A 19,432-nucleotide genomic window follows, 5' to 3' on the forward strand; every position below is an offset into this window, starting at 1 on the left:
TCTGGTTCCAAGGGAAACAGGGCCTACTCTTAACTTCCATGCTCTAAACAAGTTGTACTCTTTGTTTAGATTTTTCTGATTTTCCTGTCTGCTTTTCCAAATAGATTTCATTTGCATCAGAAGTTTCTCCTGTAAAAGAACTGCAAATTTAAGCACTAGAAAAACAGAAATAGCACTTTTCAGATACCTCAAAAATTGATAAGGGGATAGACATGAGAAAAATAAAAAAGTAAAGAAAGCAGATATGTCAATGATTTTCTCTGAGAACACTAATAGTCAAATCTGGGAGACTGATCAAAAATAGAGTTCCTGAATTTAGAAAATGTAATCCATAATCTGAGGAATCTACTACTTACATTATATGTAATATGGACAATGTTCAGAAGTGAATCTTGATTCATATTTAATTTTGAAATGATGGCGATCACTTTTTCTATGGTATGATTACAATACATTATTTCTAAATCTGCTATCACTAAAAGACGTTTGTTGTCATCATTGCTGAAGTAGCCAATGACTGTCACTGTCTCTAGAGATTACATACCCTGTTAGTTACGCTGAAATGCCAACACCCTCCTCAACTCATCACCATTCTCCCTCAACCCAACAGAATTTAAACTTTAGGGGAGCAAAGATGTTTGTCTAGTTTCTTCAGTGTCATATCCCTAATTTTTCAGAACAGTGCATGGCACATGGTATCTTGTAATTCTATTTGCTTGAGAAAAATAAAAATCAACAACTGTTGCTCATTGCCTGATAAGGCATGGAGTCTTCCACATTTCACAGTGATGGTACTTACCCTGCACTGCTCAGCGGCTTGTGACACTGGTGAGTGTCTGTGAGTGGCATGCCTTTGGGAACTGGAGCAGTGCAAACACAGCGGGCTCTTTTCAGTTGGACAGAAGAGGTCCTTTAATACTAGGTGTATCCTACAGACTTGCTTGGCAGAGTTCGGTAACTGGCAGGCAATGGATTCTTTGGAAACACGAACCTGTTTCACAGCGAAAACAATGCCTTTGAAGTCTATTCATGGAGATACTGTCCTGCACACAGAGCAGTGAGTAGGATGCTGAGCATCCTCTCACAGGAGGCAGAGACATGGAGTACAAAAGTTGTGCCCACAGCTAAGGGTGAAGGGGTCTGTGAAATAGTCCTTGCAGATGTAGCAGATAAGCCTCCTGGGGACATGCTGCACAAAAGTAGAATTCATGTTTCTGAGGAAATAAAAGGAAAAGGAAACGGAATTGAGTTAAGTCTTCTCTCACTAATACACACATGCACAACAGCAGCATAGGTAGTGCTGGGGGTAAGTTGGTAAGGGAGAAGGGGAGTCCTCCAGACCGACAGCCGGCATGCTTGTTTTCCAGCTTCTCAGTTCCCATTAGAGATTCGGGATTTGTCAACCATATTGTCTCCTTTATAGAGACAAATACATCAGAGGTTCTGGCTCATCCCTAGCCATAAGCAGGGGGGCCATATTTGGTCCAAAAATCGTCATACTTTTCCTTTATTTTCCTCTTTCTGATTGGTTAGCACAAGGCATGTGCTCCAATTTTGACCAGTGGATTAAAAAGAAAGACTCCTAGGAGAGGCTATAAAAATATTTCTTGCTCTAGAAGAAACATGGGAGACAAATCTGTTTTGTTTTGTTTTTGTTTCCAGACATTACTTGGATATAGTACGCATTTGCATAGCCATTTTATGGTTTCAAAGCCTAAGGATAACAGCCAAGAGCCTGGAGCTAACAAAAGGGATGGGAAAAAACTTTCTGGATTTGCAGAAATGTCATTAAACACTACTTATCTTTTCTGGAGAGACCTAAAGGAGAGGTAGAAAACAGCCACTTTAGATACACTGTAACATTAACTAAATCAACAAGAATCATCAATAGATTCTAAAATAACTAAGATAAAAACCTTTGGGAAGAGAGTATTCATATAATAAAGTTATACCCCACATATTAGTTCCTAAATGCAAAAAAGAAAAAAGTACCTTTACAAGGCAAATATTTAGCTGACACATTAACCAAGTAACCAAACTGTGGCCATGGATCTCATACATTCATAAGTGTAGACCACTTAAGGACACAAAGGCACATCTATATCCCTCCCAGAAACATTTAATCTGTAAGTAACCATGGAGGAATGCTAGACAAATACATTTAGGAGACATTATGTAAAACAATAATCCAGGGCTATTCAAATAATCTTAATTTCTTAGGAGAAAATGGTTTGAAAGGATTATACATGAACGGTGAGTAAAATATGAAAATTCACTAGAATAAGCCATCCTTGACCCACTCCCAGATTGAAAAAAATAACAGCCAACAGGACAACTGGGGGACATTATAAAGATAATGGGGTCTTCCCATTTCAGTTCAGAAATATGGAAAGCTGGAAAAATTGTTGCTGCCCTCCTACTGCAAGAAAAATGCTAGACAGGGACGCCTGGGTGGCTCAGTTGGTTAAGCAGCTGCCTTCGGCTCAGGTCATGATCCCAGCGTCCTGGGATCGAGTCCCACATCGGGCTCCTTGCTCAGCAGGGAGCCTGCTTCTCCCTCTCCCTCTGCCTGCCATTCTGTCTGCCTGTGCTTGCTCTCTCCCCCTCTCTCTCTGATAAATAAATAAAATCTTAAAAAAAAAAAAAAAAAGAAAAATGCTAGACAAACTAAACATTAATGATTTGTGTTCAAACCATTAGAAAATTGAGGAAGCAAATCAAACAACTAAGATTATGCATAGTGGTGGCACAAGCATGGAGGAAAACAGGCTCTCTGCATGTTTATCTGGAGGAGATTTTATTAGAGGCCATATAAATTGGTATGAAGATAAACTAGTTTTAATTAGCCACTAAAAACCAAATGCAAGTGAAAATAAGCGTGCAAACGTCCTTAGGATTATTGATGTAGAGGGCAATACAGGTAGAGAGATGAAAGATATAGAGTTTCTTTAAAAGCAGCACAAAAAGAGGACCCAGAGCCAAACCAAGAAGTAAAACAGAGTAGTGCCTCTAAACTGAGACCTACCCCGAATCAACCAGGGAAATTTGGTACTCTTTAGAGACAATTTTGGTTATCATAGTTTGAGGGATATTACTAGCATCTAGTGGGTAGGAGCGAGAGTTGTCTTTAAATACCCCACAGTGAACAGCACAAGAAAGAATTTACAACAAAAGTTATCAGCCCCAATATGCTACCTATGCGAGGTGGAGAAAACCTCTACCAGAGGCATCGGAAGTCTCTGGAACACATAACATTAACATATTCTAACTTTGGTAACCAGAGCAATAACAAACTTCAAACTCATGTCAAGTCCTGACTAGATTAACACAAATCCCCAAAGTAAAGGTCTAACAGAAGAAAGTGTGTGCTTACCAAGTAACGTGAAAAGGACTTAGCATCTACTGTCATAATACAGTATCTATTGTCATATATAATGTCAGGTATTCAACAAAACATAAGACATGTCAAAAGGCATTAAAAAAAATCAACCTAAACTGACAAAATACTCCTCACAGCCAGACTTAGATACAAAACAGATGTTTGAGCTTTTAAACAAGGACTTCAGAATAACTTATAATTAGTATATTAAAGGCTTTGATGAAAAATGTCAACAACATGCAAGATACACAGGTAATTTCAGGACAGATGAAAACTGTAAGATAGACTTAGATAAGCTAGAAACAAAATCTATAGAAAATGTCATTGTTGGGCTTCAAAGTATATGTCATATAACCAAGGAAAGTCAATGACCACAAAAATAGATCAATACAAAACACACAATCCAAATACAAAACACACAATCCAAACACAAAGGAAAAACAAAGAGTGGAAAATAAAAACAGAATAGAGTAGCAACGAGCAATAAGGCAACATTAAATGATTTAACTTATGTGTAATTAGATTACACATAAGCAAGAAAACAAAGAGAACAGGGCAGAAAGAAATAATGTAAGAAACACCTTTTTTTTTTAAGATTTTTAAAAATTTATTTGACAGAGAGAGATCACAAGTAGGCAGAGCAGCAGGTAGAGAGAGAGGGAAAAGCAGGCTCCCTGCTGAGCAGAAAGTCTGATGTAGAGCTCGATCCCAGGACCCTTGAGACCATGACCTGAGCAAAGGCAGAGGCTTAAACCATTGAGCCACCCAGGCACCCCTGAAAAAATACTTTAAAAAAATTTTCTAAAATTAGTGATAAATATTAAAAAAAAAGATTCTTGATGTTCAGAAAATATCAAACAGAAAAAAAAATAAATAAAACAAACAAGTGAACCAACAAAACCTCCAACACCTTAGCAAGTCACATTCAAACTGAATAAAAACAGTAATAAGGAGAAAGTCTTGAAAGCAGCCATAACAATGGATGGGGGAAGATTATATACAGAGGAATAAAGGTAAGAATTATACCAATAAGACTATCAGAATCTATGCAACTGAGAAGACAATGGATGATGTTTTTAAAACATTGAAAGAAAATAAGTCATCCCACAATTCTATATCCACTGAAAATATCCTTCAAAAGTAGGAGATTTTTTAATTTTTCAAAGAAAGAAAAATTAAGGGAATTGATATCAGCCAATCAAATGTACAAAAAGTACATGTACAGTTGTACAAATTTCTTCAGAGAAAAGGATGTCATGCTGAGAGGAAACTTGACTCTATATAAAGACACGGAGGGCACTAGAAATTAGATTAGATAAAATGTGAGGTATTACAATATTTTCTTTAATAATAACTATTTAAAGCAAAGACAGTCACAATGTACTATGTGTTTATGACATATGTAAAAGTGAAATGATCACAATGATGCAAGACAAAGTAAAGAAGAATTAGGACTATGATCAAGTTTTGACATCACATGTAAAGAGTATTACTCTTTAGAGTATAGTATTACTATAAGAGTATAGTATTACTGAAGGTGGACAAAATTAGTTAAGGAGGTCTACAGGAATGCCTTGCAGATCTTACATGTTTGGTTCTTAACAACTGCCATAAAACAAATATTGTGATGAAGTGAGTCAAATAAATTTTTTCATTCCCCCACACATATAAAAGTTAGATTTACATTCTAACCAAGTGTGCAAAAGCCTTATGTATAAAAAAGTATATACTTTAATTAAATATTACTTTTTTGCTGAAAAATGTTAACCATCATCTAAGCTTTCAGCTGGTCATAATCCTGATTACAGATCACCATAACAAATATAATAATAATGATAAAGTTAGAAATGTTGTGAGAATGACTAAAATGTGACACATGGACATGAAGTGAGCAGATGCTATAGGAAAAATGGTGCTGATAGACTTGCTGGATGAAAGGCTGCCACAAACTTTCATTTGTAAAAGTCTCAGTATCTCTACTGTGCAATAGATGAGGTATGCTTATATTTTAAACTCTACAGCAGACACTAAAAAAAAAATTAAAGTAGAGGTATAAATAATGAGTCACTTGAAGAAATAAAACAAACTTGAAAAGTACAGGCCTAGACTTCCAGTTTCTGGTGTAACATGTGAGAAGCTCAGAAATCACACTATGTCCCAACAGGTAAAAAGCTGAAAAACTGAAAAATCAACAACTCTAGATCCATTAGCGAATGAGGTCACAGGTCAAAGGGCTGCTGCTCCCTATTGGAGAGAGTCACATAGGCAGATACAGAGAGTATCAGTTTACCAGAGCAGAAACTCACTGGCAGAACTGTCCATGGGATATGGTGCTGGGTAGGAAAACCTATACTGCAGTTGATATATAGCTAGAGGCTCAGGGTACACAAGGCTGAGAGTTAAAAACTCTAGGGGAATGCAAACATAGGAAGGACCCACACTTTTGAGAGTTTTACCTAGAGGAACTTTATCAGGTCCTTATTGTGAATATTGAGGGGAAAAAACTGCAGCTCCTTTGACAGGGGGAGGGGAATAGTAAGTAACCATTTTGAAGTGTGTTAGAGCATTCTATTCTTCTTAAAGACGACTGTCCTCTTTAAAAGGAGAAACTATTTAACCAGAACCAACCTCCCTGGGAGAAGGGATGACCCAAGCAAAGAGTGGGGAACTGAGAAGCACTGCTGACCTCTACAGCTCAAGGACACAGGATCACTAAAAGTCTGACCTACTCAAAAGACTACACTCACCAAGGAGGTGGGGGGAGACGATATATCCCCCTTACTAGCACATTACTGGAATTGCACATTTACTGCAATTCCTTTTACCTAGTATGTCATGTTAGCCTTTTGAGAAATTACAAGGCACACTAACTAGCAAAAAACAGTTTGAAGAGATTGAAGAGGCAATTAGAATTGGAGTCAGATATCGCAAGAATGGTGGAAATATCAGATGAGATATTTAAATTTGAAAACCTATGATTAATATGCTAAGGGGGTTAATGGAAACAGTAGACAATATACAAGAACAGATAGATAAGAAGTAGGGAGACCAAAGTGCTAAGAGAGTATTTCTAAGAATGTCAGAGGTAAAAATAATGTAACATAAATGAAGAATGCCTTCGATGGGCTCATTAGTATACTAGACATTTCAAGGAATTAGAGCTTGAGCTCCATAGAAATACCTAAATTTAAAAGCAGAGAGAAAAAGGAAAGCAATAAGCCCCAAGAATATCCAGTAACTGTAGGACAACTACAAAGAGCATAACATACCCATAATGCGAATACTAGAAGGAGAAGAAAGACAGGAGCAAACATTAGTTGAATTAATACTGAGTGAGAATTTTCCAAAATTAATGTTAGGCACCAAGCCACACATCAGAAAGCTCAGAAGACACCAAGGAGAATAAAGGCCAAAAATGTAATATTTAAATTTTAAAAATTAAATATGAAGAATAAATCTTGAAAGCAGCCACGGGTAAAAATATCTTACTGACATAGAATCAAAGTATATCTGACTTTTCTTCAGGAATCCTGCAGGCAAGAAGAGAGTAGATGAAATATTTAAAATACTGAGAGAAAATAAACACAAACCTAGAAATATGTATACTGCCCAATCATTCCTTAAAAGTGAAGGAGAAATAAAGAGTTTATCAGATTAAAATTAAAAAAAGAAAGAATGAGGGACACCTGGGTGGCTTAGTTGGTTAAGCATCTGCCTTCTGCTCAGGTCATAATCTCAGGGTCTTGAGATTGAGTCTGAGGTCAGGGTCTCTGATTAGAAGGGAGTTTGCTTCTCCTTTTGCCTCTGCCTCTTCCCCCTGCCTCCCCAGTTCATGCTCACACACACACACACTCTCTCAAATAAATAAATAAAATATTTTTTTTAAAGGAAAGAATGAAAAGAATGTAAGGGGATATATGCCCAGGATCCACACCTTGTAAGAAATGTTGAAAGAAGTCCTTTTAGACAGGTGAAGGTGAAATAAATCAGAAACTAAGGTAAAGAAAAGAAACTCAGTAAGGAAATTTAAAAAATGAACAAAACTTCTGACAGACACCTTCCTACAGAAGATATATGTATCTTTGTATATCATTAGGGAACTGCAAATTAAACAATTAATGGGCCAAACTTAGAATACTGACAACATCAAATGTTGATAAAGATGTGGAGCAACAGGAACTCTCATTCACTGATGTTAGGAAATACAAAATGGTATGGGTAGTTTGGAAGAGTTTGGCAGTTTCTTATAAAACCAAACATGCTCTTCCAACAATCGTGTTTGTTGGTATTTACCCAAATAAATATAAAACTTATGTCCACACAAAACTCTGTACATGTTTATAGCAGCTTTGTTAATAACTGCCAAAACTTGGAAGCAATCAAGATGTCTTTAGGTAGGGGAATGGATAAATAAACTTTGGGACATCCAGCCAGTGAATAGTACTCAACACTTAAAAGAATTGAGCTGTCAATCCATGAAAAGATAAGAACTTAAATGAGTATCACTAAGTGAAGGAAGCCATTATGAAAAAACTACATACTACATGAATCCAACTATATGCCATTCTAGGAAAGGCAAAACTGGAGACAGCAAGGAAAAAAAAAATCAGTTGTTTCCAGCGGTTGTTGTGAGGATGTATTGGGTAGGTTAAGTACAAAAGATTTCTGGGGCAGTAATACCATTCTATATGATACTACAATACCATGTCATTATGTTGTTATAACCCACAGAAGGTACAATACTAAGAGTGATGCCTAATGTAAATTACAGACTTTGGTTGATAATGATGTGTCCATGTAGATTAATCAATTGTCACAATGTGCCACTCTGGTAGAAAAGGTTGTCTATAGTAGAAAAGTTTATATATAGTAGGAAAGGTTGTAAGTGTGTGGTATACAAGAACTCTTTGTACTCTCTCCTGAATTTTTTCTGTGAACTTTAAACTTCTCTGAAGATAGTTTATTTTAAAAAATAAAAAAAGTTGAAATTTGATCTCTTCTAAGCAGTTTTATATTTTAAAATGCCCACTTAATTTGCTTAGCATAATACTCTCTTAACTCCATCCATGTAACTAACTGGAATTTAAATAAAAACTTAAAAAAGTATGCCTACTTAATCTCAAGAAAGCAGGAAAAAGTAAGTGGGAAAAAGAGAAAATAGAAAACAGATACCTAATGTTACCGTTTAATTTAATTACATCAATAACTATGACAAATATGAATACTTTCAGCTCACCAATCAAACAGAGATTGTTAGAATGTATAAAACATAATCTGAAATTCTGTGCAGTCTACAATAAGCCTACTTTAAGTGTAAAGGCCTCAGCTGAAAATAAAAGGATAAGAAAGATACACATGAACCCTAACCTAAAGAAAACTGGAGTAGCTCTGTTAATTTTAAAGACATAGGAACAGGGAAGAACATTAAGGATTAAGAAGGTATTACAAAATGATATAGAAGTTGATTAAGAATACATAAAAATCCCAGGCATGTATGCATGAAACAAAAGAATTTCATATCGCACGAAGCAAAAACTGATATACACAAAAAGAGAAAAAAAAATCCACTAGTATCTTTGGAGATTTCAACATTCCTCTTTAGATAATTAATAAAATAAGTAGGAAGAAAATTATAAGGATATAGACACCCTTAGGAGCACTATCAACTGATTGAACTTAACTAATACTTAATAAATCATTCCGCCCAACAACACAGACTATACATTTTTCCCAAATGTACATGAAACATTAATCAAGATAGATCATATTTTGGGCCATTAAAAAAGTCTTACGTGTTTGAAATAACAAAAATCTTACAATATATGTTCTTAGACTAAAATGGGAATTAGTTAAACAAAAATATCAGGAGAATCTCAAGATACTGGAAATTTTTTTTTAAAAGCATAATGATCCATTGCTCAAAAAAAGAATCATAAGAGAAATTTTAAAATATGTTAAATTCAATGAAAAATGTCATATAACATATCAAAATTTGGGCTGTAGCTGAATTAATTCTTAGTGGAAGAATTATAGCATTAAATGCATATATAAGGAGAAAGGAAAGATCTAAAACAATAATGTAATATTCAACTTAAACTAGAGAAATAAAAGCAGGTTATAAATAGAGCAAACAGAAAGGAGAAACTAATAAAAGTTACAGCAGGAATGAGTAAAGTTGAAAACAGAAAGACAATTGAGAAAACAATTGAATCTAAAATCAAACAAGAAAGCATATTCCTAAATGTCCCTTAAACACCAAGGCAAAAATCCTTAATAAAATATCTGCAAGATATTTTGTTTGTTCAAGAAAACATGAGAGTACTTCCACATTTCAAATATAATCCATGTAAATTACCTTATTAAATTACTAAAGAAGAAAAACCACATCATATCAATATAAGCGGAAAAAAACACTCAACAAAGTACAACATCCATTCATGATAAAAAGTCTCAGCAATGGGGCACCTGGGTGGCTCAGTGGTTAAGCCTCTGCCTTCAGCTCAGGTCATGATCTCAGGGTCCTGGGATCGAGTCCCACGTTGGGCTCTCTGCTCAGCGGAGAGCCTGCTTCCTCCTCTCTCTCTCTCTCTCTCTCTCTGCCTACTTGTGATCTCTGTCAAATAAATAAATACAATTAAAAAAAAAAAAAGTCTCAGCAACCAGGAAAAGAAAGGAGCTTCTTGGACTCAATAAGAGTTTCTATGAAAAAAACGAATGCTGAGAACATTCTTAACAGTGAGAATCCAAATTCTTCTTTTCCAATTTTAGGATAATAAAAGAGATGTCCTCTCTCCCCACTTCTGTTTAACATTGCACTGGAAATCCTAGGTAGTGCAGCAAAACAAGGAAAAAAACAAACAAACACAAAAAAAGACAAACATTGGACTTGTTATGGGATCCCAGACCAGGTGGACAGTGGGTGGTATGATGGAGGTGACCTTGGAGCAGCACTTGGAGGACACAATGAAGAATCCTTCCATTGCTGGAATCTTGCACACAGATTCACAAGGACTTAATTTGGGCTTCTGTGAGAGCCTGTCAGTTTAGCATACTGGAGTCATATCTGTTCTAGACTAGCAAGCAGCAAGCTAACCTCAGACCCAAATGATTCTCCTGTGGTGTGTGTAGAATCAGATAATGGGAGCATTATGATCCAGAAACATGACAGCATCACAGTAGCAGTGTGCAAAATGACCTCTTAACATGTCATATCAGTTCTCCAGCAGTCTGTCATAGGGGCTGCATCCTACCTATGCTAATTATATTGTAGAACTATTAAAGTTCCAGTGGGTAGACCACTCATTTGGCATGCATTGGGCACTTCCCTATTAATTTTAGAGTGAGCTTCATTTTGATACTCAATAGACTAAGTTATCAAAATATTAGTAAGAAAGGATCATGTTTTGAAGTAACAAATCCAAGTCACTTTGTATATAGAAATTTCCTGTGTTCAATAAATCTAGTTGGAGGGGGAAAAAAAAAACATTGGGAAGGAAGAAATAAAATGTATGTATTCACAGAAAACATGATTATGAGTGTAGAATATCCCAAAGACTTTACAAAAATAAAATCTTGAATTAATGAATGAGTTTAGCAAGGTCACAGGACAAAAGGTCAGTATGTAAAAGTCATCTTGATTCCTACATATACGCAATGAAAAGGTTGTATCTGAAAGTTTTTTAAAATGCCACAGGTATAGCTTCAAAATTTATATTTAAAATTTTTAAAAAGCCCACATTTACAAAAACTTCAAGAAGGGAATTAACTTGATTCATAAATTCTAGAGAGCTGATGTACAACATTCTTACCAATACTGTACACTTAAAAATGCATTAAAATGGAACATTTTGTGTTAAGACTTCTTACCAGAATAAAGAAGTTGAAAACAAAAACAAGGGTCAAAGAAACTTTCACAGATGATGGATGGATAGGTTCATTATCCTTTTTTTGTTGAAAGTTACTTATGTGTACCTATGATGAAAATTTCCAAATTGTGCATTTTTAGTATGTGCAGTTTGCTGTATGTCAAATATATCACAGTAAAATTATTAATTTTTTTTCTTTTTATTTATTCCAGTTAATATTAGTGTAATATTACTTTCAGATGTACTATTTAGTGATTCAGTACTTCCACACAATACCCAGTGTTCAGCACAATAAATGTACTCCTTAATGCCCATCACCTACTTAATCCTTCTTACAACGACCTTCTCTCTCTGCTAACCAACAGTTGGTTCTCTATAGTTAAGTGTCTGTTTCTTGGTTGGCCCCTCTCTCTCTCTTTTTACCCCTATACTTCTTTGTTTTGTTTCTTAAATCCCACATATAAATGAAATCATATGCTATACACCATATACAAAAATAAATTCAAAATGGATTAAAGACATGTGAGACATGAAACCATTAAAATCCTAGAGGAGAACCCGACAATAACCTTTTTGATATTAGCTCTAGCAAGTTCTTTTAAGATAGGTTTTTCTCAGGCAAGAAAAGAAAAGAAAAAATAAACAATTGCGACTTAATCAAAATAAAAAGCTTCTGCACAGTGAAGTAAACAATCAACAAAACTTTTAGAAAACCAATGGAGTGGGAGAAGATATGTGCGAATGACATATGTGATAAAGAATTAGTATTCAAAATATACAAAGAACTTATTAAAATGCTAAAAAAACTAGTAATTCAACTAAAAAATGGGCAGAAGATATGAATAGACATTTTTCCAAAGAAGACATCCAGATAGTTAATAGACACATGAAAAGATGCTTAACATCACCCATCACCAGTGAAATACAAATCTGAGAAATCACCTCACACTGGTCAGAATGGCTAAAGTCAAAAACACAAGAAACAAAGTGTTGGCGAGGATGTGGGGAAAGGGAACCCTCTTGCACTGTTGGTGGGAATACAAACTGGTACAGCCACTCTGGAAAACAGTATGGAGTTTCCAAAAAAAGTTTAGAAAAGCACTACCATACAATCCAGCAATTATACTACTAGGCACTTAACCAAAGGATACAAAAATACAGATTTGAAAGCATACATACATCCTGACATTTATATCAGTGTTATCAAGTTATGGAAAGAGCCCAAATGTCCATCAACTGATGAATGGATAAAGAAGTGGTAATATCCATTGTGTGTGTGTGTGTGTGTGTGTGTGTGTGTGTGTGTTTGTATGTATATATATATACATACATACACAATGGAATATTGCTCAGCCATAAAAAAAGAATGAAATCACCATTTGCAATGATATGGATGGAGACAGATTATTATACTAAGTGAAATAAGTCAGAGAAAGAAAAATTGTTAACTTTTAAGAAAGTAAATTAACTAGGTATAAACTTAACAAAATATGTGCAGATCAGTACAGTGGAAGCTACGATGCAATGATGTAAGGAATAAGATCCAAATAAATGAAGGAATAAACCACATTCATAGGATGAATAACTTATAGAGTTATGATGACAGTTCTCTCAATTTGATCTATAAATTCAGTGTAATCTCTAAGAAATTTCTAGAAAATAGTTTGAAGTTACAAACAAGCTGGGTTTAAAGTGTATTATAGTACACCAAAGCAAATAGAATAGCCAAAACAATCCTAAAACAACAAAAAAAATTAGAATATCCACATTACTGGATTTCAAGACTTACTAGAATCACACAGTAATCAAAACATGTAGTATTGACAAAAGGATAGACATATGGATCATCAGAGCCAGACAAAAGGTGGAGCAGAGACTGGCCCAGTCATGTCAGCTGATTTTCCACCAAAGCATAAAGGCACTTTGAGGGAGAAAAGACAACCTTAGCTAAAACATCAAAAGCTCACTTCATGAAAGGAAGATTGTTAAATTTAACTTTATCAAAAATAAAAACTCTTGCTCTCTGAAAGATTGTTTAAGAATTTTAAGAATATAAACCAAGCCACATTCCATGAGAAAATATTTTGGTCAAATAACTGATAAATTTATATTCAGAAGATACACACAAAAACATTTAAAACTCAAACATACAAAAGCAAATAATCCAATTTTTAAAATGTTTGAAAGATACAGACATTTCACTAAAGCAAATCTCTGGATGGCAAATAAGCATATGTAAATACTCTGAATCATTAGTCATCAGAGACACTAGAATTAAAACCATAATTACACACTACTATATATCTAATACAATGGCTAAAATAAAATAAAATAAGATAAAATAAAACTGACAACACCAGATACTGGTGAGGATGCAGAACAACAGGAAATTTCATTTATTGCTGGTGGGAATGAATAGCACCAGTTACTCTGGAAGACAATTTGTATCTATCTATCTATCTATCTATCATCTATCTATCTACCTTTAATAAAGTTAAACATAGACTTAGCATATAACTCAGTACCTCATCCATTGGTATTTACCCAAAGGAACTGAAAACTTATGTTCACACAAAAACCAGTATGGGAATGTTTGTAAAGGTTTGCTCATAATCAAAACACCAGGAAGGAAACAAAATATCCTTCAGCAGGTAAATGGATAAGCAATATGTGGTACATCCCTAAAAGAAAATGGTATTTGGTCATAACAAGGAATGAGTTACTCATGTGCATAATAATATGGATGAATATTAGATGCATTTTGCTGAGTAGAAAGGAGCCAGATCCAAAGGGATACTTATTTTATGATGCCACTAGGGGAAGTCCCCTAAAAAGCTAAACTATAGGGATGAAAAATAGAATATTGGTGTCTCAGGGTTATAGGAGTGGGGACTGGTTGACAACAAAGGTGACACACAGAGGAATTCTTAAAGTAATGGAACCAGTAATGGAATCTCTTTTGGATAGGACTGAAGGATGGATTCATGCCTCTCCGCATTTCTCCAAAGCCACAAAATTCTATATCACCAAGAGTGATCTCTAATATATGCAAATTAACAAAGCCAAATAGGCTATCCAAGGAACCTAGAATGGAATGCCAACCGCCACAAATGATCTCATTGTATTACAAATGAAAGGCATGGCCTCTTTGAGGGAGTGGGGGAAAGTAGATCTAAGTAAATTTGGAAAACAGTATTTTGATTAGAAATTGTAAAGTGAAGACAAAAAATATTTATACATAAACCCTAGACTCAAGTTTATAAATTTGTTCCTCACAGGGGTGTGTATTAACATTTCTGAAGGAGCTTTATATCTGTGTCAAGAATGAACATATAGTAAACAAAAGGCAGATAATAAAAGCCTGGCTTTTCATGTCAGGGAAAAGAACTGACAAATAAGGGATGGGGAGGGCTGGAATAACCACTGTGGTTCTGAGTAGAATTCTGCAATAGACTAAGATTTCATGTTTAGTTTAAAAATATACTGATGGATAAAGAAATTATATTATACATACATCTAGATGTAAATGGATTCATATATAGACATATATTTCCTAGTTATTTTCTGCTGAAAAGGTTAAGTCAGTAACATGCTAATAACAACAAACACATATGACCCAGATCTTGGTTGGGTTCAATATCATTCTCCAATGAAAAGGACCAGAGCAACTTGGAGAATGGCTGATTCTAGGTCTTGAGGAAGGAAAACACATACAGAATCGTCAGCACTTCACAATACCAGCAGGTGAGACATGCCTCAAAGAAAAATAAAAGTGGAAGCATGCCAAAAGCAAAAAGGAGCCAACAACCTGAAAAAGTCCTCAGTGGCCAAGACTGGAATAATTTTTGAAAGAAAATAAATAATATAATATAGGATTCTAATCCAAAGTATAAAATAAATACACGTGATATAAATTAATTCATATTGATATAAATTAAATCACTGAATACATGCATATATGCAAATATATATGAGAGAAGTGGCCAAATCTTCCTTATAGAGTATTTCAATAATATATGTAGGCCTTAAACCCCTTACCAGGAGATTCAACTTAATTCCCACCATCATTACTCCATACACCTTTGAGATGGGGATAAACAGTGATTTAATTACAGAGAATAGAATAGGGAAAGAGAAAAACTACTTTTACAGTATGTAAAACATACTTTCACCAAGTAATGAAAGTGAACTCGTCAATGATAAATCTTGTTATGGCCATTTAAGGCCTCATGTAGAGCCTTATATGATGATATGAAAAGGATACCTCAACTCTGTGGTATTCTTTCCCCAAACTTATAACCACAGTCTAACCATGAAATAAAAAAACAGTCACACACCACATTGAAGACATTCTTACAGTATACCTGGTCATTATACCTCAAGATTGCCAAGATCATGAAAAATAAGGAAAGACAAAAAATGTCACAGGTCAGAGGACATTGGGGACACCCAACATTCCAATTCAGTATCATACTCTCGATTGGATCCTAAATAAAGAGAGCTTACTAGTGGAAAAATTTAGGAAAGCCAAGTCAAGTCTGAGTCTAATCGGTGGTAATGTACCAATGTCTTTTTTTTTTTTTTAAGTTTTTGACACATGCATCATGATAACATAAGATGTTCACAAGGGAGACACCTTGAATGAGGGGTTGTTATGGGTTGAAGTGTGTCCTCAAAAGAAGATATATTAAAATCCCATCTCCAGAACCTCGTAATTGATCTTGTTTGGAAATAGGGTCTTTGCAGAGAAAATCAAATTAAGAAGAGGTCATTAGGGTAACCCCTCATCCCACAATATACTAACCCTACTTTTGTAGGGAAAATTTGATACAGAGACAGGCGTGCATAGGGGGAAGTCAGCGATGGGAAGACCAAGGATTGAGTGAAGGATCTGTGCACTGAGGAAAGCCAAAGAATGCCAGCAAACAGCAGACACCCGGAGGATTGTAAGCAACAATTGCTCCCTGCAGGTTTCAGAGGAAGAATGATTCTGCCAACACCTTGATTTTAGTTGCTCCAGCAGTGTAAGACAATCCATTTCGTTTGTTCTAAGCCCCTCAGTTTGTGATACTTTGTTATGGCAGCTCTAGAAAAGCAAATGCAAAGTTATACAGGAACTCTCCATAGCATTAGTGCAATATTTTTCAAGTCCAAAATAACAAGTCTATATAAAAGAAAACAACAACAAAATCAATGTATTATGTGAAAACCAAAATAAAGATACCATTTATAATATGTAAAAAAAAAGAAAGAAAGAGAGAGAAAAGAAAAAAAAAGAGTAAGTAAGAAAAATGTAGGGAAATTTATCAAAACATGTACAAAATCTGTATGCTGTAATCTATAAAGTCCTAATGAAAAAAATTAAAAAGACCAAATAAATGGAGAGAGACATAATTTTTATGGTTTGGAAGACAATATAGGAAACATGACAATTCCTTTCATTTTGATTGACAGATATAGTGCAATTCCTACAGAAATTTCAGCAGGATGTTTGTAGATGTAGACAAGCTGATATTAAAATTTACATGTAAAGGCAAAGAAGCTCGAAGAATTAACAATTTTTGGAAATGAAGAATAAGGTTAGAATCCTGTTTTCTAATTTTATTTTTTTCCATACTTTCTAATTTTAAAAATGACTATAAAGCTATGGTAATCAAGACAGTGTAGTGTTGGTAAAGAGACACACATTGATCACTGGAACAGAATAGAGCCCATAAGTTGACTTGACATCCATATGAATAGTTGATTTTTTTTTTTTTTTTTTAATTTTTTTATTTATTTATTTGACAGACAGAGATCACAAGTAGGCAGAGAGGCAGGCAGAGAGAGAGAGAGGAGGAAGCAGGCTCCCCGCTGAGCAGAGAGCCCGACGCGGGACTCGATCCCAGGACCCTGGGACCATGACCTGAGCCGAAGGCAGCGGCTTAACCCACTGAGCCACCCAGGCGCCCGAATAGTTGATTTTTGATTAAATATGTAAAATCAATTCAATGGAGAAAGGTTTTTGCAACAGTTGGGCATACCCTCCAACTAAACTTCACTCCTTATGCAAAAATTAATTCAATATGAGTCAGAGATATAAATGTAAAATGTAAAATTATTTCAAAAACTTTTAGAAGATATTGATTAAAAATTCTTGTGACTCTGATTTGTACAAAGATTTCTTAGCTACAACACCAAAATCATGAATCATAATAATAAATGCTAACTGAACATCATCAAAATGAAAGACATCTGCTCTTTAAACAGATAATATTTAGACTGTGAAAAGACAGCCACCAGATTAAAAGAAGATATTAGTAAATCACATACCTGATAAAGGATTTCTGTCTAAAACCTGTTAAAAATTTTCAAATGTGGATAAACAGACAACAGACCAATTAAAAATAGAGGCAAAAAATTCAACAGACACTTCACCTCAGAAAATATACAACAGGCAAGTAAGCCTAAGAAAAGACGCTAAACCCTATTAGTCATTAAGGAATGCAAATTAAAACCACAATGAGATCCAACTACATACCCAATAGAATAGCTAACATTAAAATCAAACCAAAACAACAAAACAGACGACGCCAAACATCGGTAAGGATATGGAGGAACAACTTCACTACTGGAATCTGGACCTTACCAGTAAGTGTGGCCCGAAGAGAGAGAGAAACCTCAGCCCCACTTTCAGACCGTGCTTGTTCTGTTCTCACGGTCCCTGTATTGTTCATCCTCTGAAGGGACAGTCAGGCTAGTTCTTATGACCTCTCACTCTCCTGAATCGTGAAGGTTTTGATGCTGGCTCAGAGACATACCATCTCTTTGCTAAAATCTAGTTTATATTAATACTCTGCACTGAATGGGGAGGCCCTGTCCTTGCCACAGTCCTCTGACTGTGTCCCTATATGCACCTATATTCAGTAGAACCATAAGGTCTGACAGAATCATTCTGATGTCCTTCTCCTTCTTCAGTCCAGATCCCAGTACAGAAGTCTAGAAGGTTTCTGCCCACATTCCAGGGCTGTGTTCTTCCTCTTCAGGTTCACCACATGAGATGAGCTGATAATCTAAATATCACAGAGTGAGAAATGGGGGCTGCTGTTCTTACCTGAGATCTAGCAATAAGAATGTAAGATCCTCAGGTTGAGGGGAGGAGGCAAAAGGTGAAGGTTCTTAAACTGCTCGGTCGTATTCTTGTGGCATGACTTCATTTCAAATAGTTGTATTGAAGGTTCTCCAGTCTTGATTGATCCCATAAACATATGAAAAGAGCATGTTGAATTGGACAGGAGATATTTGGGATTATGTAAAAATCCCAAGAGAGAAAGAGAAAAGTAGGGGAGGAGTCAAGATGGCGGAGAAGTAGCAAGCTGAGACTGCTTCAGCTAGCCGGAGATCAGCTAGATAGCTTATCTAAAGATTGCAAACACCTGAAAATCCATCGGCAGATCGAAGAGAAGAAGAACAGCAATTCTGGAAACAGAAAAACAACCACTTTCTGAAAGGTAGGACCGGCGGAGAAGTGAATCCAAAGCGACGGGAAGATAGACCCCGGGGGGAGGGGCCGGCTCCCGGCAAGCAGCGGAGCAACCGTGCACAAAATCAGGACTTTTAAAAGTCTGTTCCGCTGAGGGACATCGCTCCAGAGGCTAAACCGGGGCGAAACCCACGCGGGGTCAGCGTGGCCTCAGGTCCCGCAGGGTCACAGAAGGATCGGGGGTGTCTGAGTGTCGCAGAGCTTGCGGGTATTGGAACGGGAAAGCCGGCTACAGAGACAGAGCCGACAGTAAGCTCGCAGCTCGGTGTTACCTTGAACCGGTCGCAGGCTCGGTGAGCTCGGAGCGCGGCCGGAGGTCAGGCAGACGGGAGTAACTGGGCGCTGTTCTCTGAGGGCGCACTGAGGAGTGGGGCCCTGGGCTCTCGGCTCCTCCGGGCCGGAGACCAGGAGGCCGCCATTTGTATTCCCGTCCTCCGGAACTCTACGGAAAGCGCTCAGGTAACAAAAGCTCCTGAAAGCAAACCCGAGCGGATTACTCACCCCGGCCCCGGGTAAGGGCGGTGTAATTCCGCCTGGGGCAAAGACACTTGAGAATCACTACACCAGGCCCCTCCCCCAGAAGATCAACAAGAAATCCAGCCGAGACCAAGTTCACCTACCAAGGAGTGCGGTTTCAATACCAAGGAGAGCAGCAGAATTCCAGAG

The 19,432-nt window shown here is 36.2% G+C and overlaps 1 long non-coding RNA gene and 1 pseudogene across 1 annotated transcript; one reads left to right on the top strand and one right to left on the bottom strand.

Moving 5' to 3' along the window:
• Position 1: 1 nt before the first annotated feature.
• LOC131839416 (uncharacterized) lies at positions 2-16,471 on the bottom strand. The gene is made up of 3 exons (XR_009356952.1): positions 16,049-16,471; positions 800-1,214; positions 2-129 (listed from the first exon to the last, which is right to left on the bottom strand). It is a non-coding gene; the product is annotated as an uncharacterized LOC131839416 (long non-coding RNA).
• LOC131839409 (ragulator complex protein LAMTOR5-like) lies at positions 10,251-10,581 on the top strand (annotated as a pseudogene).
• Positions 16,472-19,432: the final 2,961 nt, after the last annotated feature.

Source organism: Mustela lutreola, chromosome 1 (genome assembly GCF_030435805.1).
Source record: "Mustela lutreola isolate mMusLut2 chromosome 1, mMusLut2.pri, whole genome shotgun sequence".
Lineage (NCBI taxonomy): Eukaryota > Metazoa > Chordata > Mammalia > Carnivora > Mustelidae > Mustela > Mustela lutreola.